Below are 5,219 nucleotides of genomic sequence, written 5' to 3'. Positions count from 1 at the left end.
TGAGTAAAACCGCTAATGAGCGCGTGAAGAAACCACTAGTGGTTTTGGTCCTTTGCCAGTTGGAGACTGGGGGCACGTGGCCCAATCAGACTCTGACTCATGGGAGCTTATTGGCCTCTTTTATTCGATTCTTGAATTATGAGCTGTCTAACGTATCCGACTTTGACGCGTGGAACCTACAGATGCGCCTGACTGGTATACGTATACGTACATTATACAAAAGAGGAATGGTAGATTACACTTTTAATAAAAAAAATTAAAAGTTAATTCATGTTAATTTAAAGATAAAATAAATAAAAAATTGTTTATTCTTCTTCTTATTATTAATTTACTAAATGAATCGTTTTTTAACTCAAAAGACTTATACTTTCATTTATACAAGGTATTCCTTAGTGGTCATTATTAGCAACAATCTAATTGAATATTTTTATATATAGTTGTACTATGTGAAGATTGAAATTAATTTTTAAAACAATTATTTATATAAATATATATATTAAAATATAAAATATATATTAAAAATATAAAATAATATAAATACTTATATAAATAAATATATAATAACTTATTTTAATACATATAACATTTTTTATTAACATAGTATATAAAAATTTAATTATAAATTTTTGTTTTTATTATAGTTCATATATATATCATTTTACCTTTTTAATTTATTTTATTTTTCTATACTTATACCTGATTTATAAATATAATATAATATAATATAATATGACATAAAATTCGGTTAACTTTGTTCAAACCGCATCTTCAAATTATAAATCATATATATACGCCATTTTTAGTCACTGAACTATAAATAATTTTGTGTTTTTTGTGCAGTTTAAAAAAATATATATTTAACTATCTAAAAAAAATTAAAATGCTTTAATAGTAACCCGATAGGATACTAATAAGTAATAAGTGATAAATATATATAGCTGTTGTCAAATTTTCTTATTTTATGCTCCCATGATAAAATTTCTATTGTCTTTTGTCAAATTTTTTTTCCAACATATTTGTTACTTCCATTTTTTATACAAAATTTATAACCAAAATTTTATTTATTAGTAACATATTTGTTAATATATATTGATCACTTGGTCGTCTCCTTATTATACAAGTAAACCCCTAATATGAATACAGTAATAATCTATCCGAAAAACAAGAGTGCACCAACTTATTATATTATCTCAAATACAAAAGAATACATTACATGTGAATGTTTACTTGAGATCTTTTAGACCTAAATTGTCATTTTCTTTCTAATTAAGATTTCAAATGGCCTAGTGACTCAAAAGATAGATAGCTCATAAAAAATTATATGTGCTTAAAAAATAATCAAGTTATATATATAAATCAATTACCAATGAACTTCTCGTTTAATTTTAGATGATTTATTTCATCTTTGAATTATTCTTAGTATATGTGCACACAAAATATTAATTATTAAATTAGTTATTATGTATATATATTATTTAATTAATTTTTAATATATATTTTATATTTTACTAATCACTGTAAATTTTATATTGATAACTGATATTTTGTATATATATAACATAGTTAAAAAGTTATAATCTAATAATTGTACGGTTATAATTCCTTTCTAAAATAATTTATCTCTACATTCAAATTATTTAACCAACCAAATAGTTTTAACCTAATTCACTTACACGCGCCACTATCTCTAATAAATTTTTAACTTAATGTGCAAATATATATAACTGACTTTTTCATCCAGATTTCATTTTTTTTTTCGAATTTTTTTCTACATTTTATGTGTTTTCTACGTTCTATTCCTTCTCTGCGTTATCTATGTTCTCTTCATTCTATGTGTTCTCTTCGTTCTCTGCATTCTCTTCGTTCAAGATCAATATTCTTTTATCTGATTTAAAGATTTGGATTAAATTTTTTGAAATCAAACAGTAAAATCAGCTTTGAACAAGTATTTCATTTTCAAAGATAATAAATGATTCAAGTTCAGACTATAGGCGAATTGGATTATTGTTTTGAATAGAATTAAGTGGTTGATGTGTGGTTCGAATCTAGTTAATGAACTTCGTTAATAGTTTATGATTCTGTAGTTGAATAATTTCGGTGGGAAAACTAAGAAATTTATGTGTTATTGTTAAGAAATTTCAGTGTATTTTTATTCTGATAAGTTTTTCATAATTCAAAACTCTTCCTCTTCCTCTTCCTTATCTTCTATTGCTTCTTCTTTTTTATCATCATTATTTTTTTTTTCTTATTCATCTTTTTATTTCTTGTTTTACCTTCTCAAGTTTCTTCTTACTTTACTCTCTTAACAAGAATAAAAATAAAATAAAATTCAAACAAAGAAAAAGAAAAAACATATAACGCTGCAAAATTACTGGGAAGAGGATGAACCTACATTTATTTAACTAAAAAAAGAAATAAATAAAAAAAAGAAGAAGAAAATACAGCATTAAAAAATATTTTGGTGCATTTGTAGCAAAAATTCGATATAAAAACTAAGAATTTATGTGTTATTGTTAAGAAATTTCGGTGTATTTTTATTCTGATAAATTTTACATAATTTAAAACTCTTTCTCTTCCTCCTCCTCATCTTCTGTTGCTTCTTCTTTTTCTTTTTTATCATCATTATTTTTTTTCTTATTCATCTTTTCATTCTTGTTTTACCTTCTCAAGTTTCTTCTTGTTTTACTCTCTTAACAAGAATTAAAACAACAAAAAAATCAAACAAAGAAGAAGAAGAGACACATAATGCTGCAAAATTACTAGGAAGAGAATGAACCTAAATTCATTCAACTAAAAGAAAGAAAGAAATATAAAAAAAGGAAGAAGAAAAAATGCAACATTAAATAATTTTTTTGTGTATTTGTAGCGAAATTTCGGTGTACAACTAAAAAATTTATGTGTTATTATTAAGAAAATTTGGTGTATTTTTATTCTGATAAGTTTTTGATAAAGAAATAAAAAATAAACAAAAAGATAAGTATACAAACTGAATAAAAAAAGATACTTTGAAATTGAAATAGAAACAAAAAGGATAGATTGAAATTGAGTACAAAGAAAATCACTCTACTTTCTACCCAATTTCTTGACGCAATAAGAAATAGACTCCTCAACCTTCAACTCAATTCCTCGATGCAACAAGAGATGGACTCCTCAGTCTCAATTGTTCACATCATAGTTTTATCACGAAACTAAAAAAGGGATTTTCAAATCTCTAAATCATTCTATATTACGACTACCTTAGTTTATGAGGTATTTATAACCTTTTATTAGGTTAAAATATAGAAAATACTCAGCTCACAAACATAAAGTCCAATCTAGTAACTAAATAAATAAAATCAAAATACATCAAATTAAATTAAAATATTCTAAAAATATAAACTAATATCTTCTAAATAACACTTGAACTCTTCATATCACGAACATTTGAAGCATGTATCATTTCTACATAATTCAAAACTCTTCCTCTTTCTCCTCCTCATCTTCTGTTGTTGCTTTTTCTTCTTTTTCATCATCATCATCTTTTTTTTAATTCATCTTTTCCTTCTTGTTTTTTCTTTTTAAGTTTTTTTTTTGTTTTACTCTCTTAACAAGAATAAAAACAAAAAAATCAAACAAAAAAGAAGAAGAAACACATAATAATACAAAATTATTAGGAAGAGGATAAACCTACATTTATTCAACTAAAAAAAATAAAGAAAAAAATATAGCATTAAAGAAGACATTTTTGTGCCTTTGTAGCAAATTTAGGTGTAGAAACTAAGAAATTTATGTGTTATTGTTAAGAAATTTTGGTGTATTTTTATTCTGATAAGTTTTGCATAATTCAAAATTCTTTCTCTTCTTTCTCCTCATCTTTCTGTTGCTTCTTCTTCTTCATCTTCTTCTTATTTTATTTTTTTGTAATTTTTTTCATTCTCTTAAGAGGAATAAAAAAAAGAAAAGTTAATGTTACAAAATCAATAGAAAGAAAAAGGAGAAAAAGAAAAAACATAGCAACAACAACAACAATAAAAGAATGACGATGGAGAGAAAACACGCGAAGAAGAAAAAAGAACCCAAAAAAGAATGAACGCAAAGAAGAAGAAGGATATGTTTGCATTAGTGAAGCACGTGTGTATACACGTTGTGGCCTGCGTGTAATGAAATTGATTTTTATTGAATTTGAACCAGGGACGAATTCATGTTCATAGATATAGGGGTAAGTGCCCCAAGTAGAATTCAAAATTTTTTTAACTAATACATAGTAATAAGATTTATTTGCCCCACTATATAATTAAATTTGATCCCACCATGATTGAACTTCACTCATCAACTTCAATTATGTAGAAATAAATGGTAATTCAAGATTCAAATGAATTTGTTACAATAATCTTTAACAAGGAGTAAAATAATTATAGATTTGTTATTTTATAATTGCAACTAATAAATAAATTTAAAATTTGAAAAAATCTATTTATATACTTAGTGAATATCACTATTGTGCCGTATATATATATATATATATATATATATATATATATATATATATATATATATATATATGTGTGATTATTTGTTCAAAATAGAGGTAACTACTAATTTAGTATCTAAAAGATTTAAGGTCAGACAAAATAATCTCTGAATAATTTAAAAATTGCGATAAAAATAACTAATAAATATTATATTTATTAAAAGTGACAAAAAAACTTTCGTATTTAACAAATAACATATCCATTTAATCTAAATTGTTTTGTCAACATTTGAATAAATATTTAGAAGATGCACAAAAATATTAGCGCAAAATTTGATCTTTAGATTTTTTTATTTTTTTAAAAAATTTAGTCATTCACAATTAAAACTTTTTTAAAAAATTCACTTGACATAAAATTATAAATCTTTAAGAATGAAAAGATCTTATTTTTTTAATATTACTTACAAAAAATTACATCAAAATATGATATCTAAAGTTTTTTTTAGAATATATATATTTAATGTATATCTAGTTCTTCAAAACTTTTTTTAATGTATATCTAGTTTTTCAGAACATTTTTTTGTATTGACTATTAAATAAAAAATAGTTAAATAAATAATAATAATAATAAAATAAGAAATCAAAATAATATTATTTAATTTATTCATTGCTGTTTTTTTTTAATTAACTTTAGTTTTTTTTCTGGGACAACATCAGTTGAAAAAACTTTTTTAAATATGAATATTATAAAATATCAATTTCATAATTA

Source organism: Arachis hypogaea, chromosome 17, assembly GCF_003086295.3.
Source record: "Arachis hypogaea cultivar Tifrunner chromosome 17, arahy.Tifrunner.gnm2.J5K5, whole genome shotgun sequence".
NCBI lineage: Eukaryota > Viridiplantae > Streptophyta > Magnoliopsida > Fabales > Fabaceae > Arachis > Arachis hypogaea.
This window is presented reverse-complemented; position numbering follows the sequence as displayed.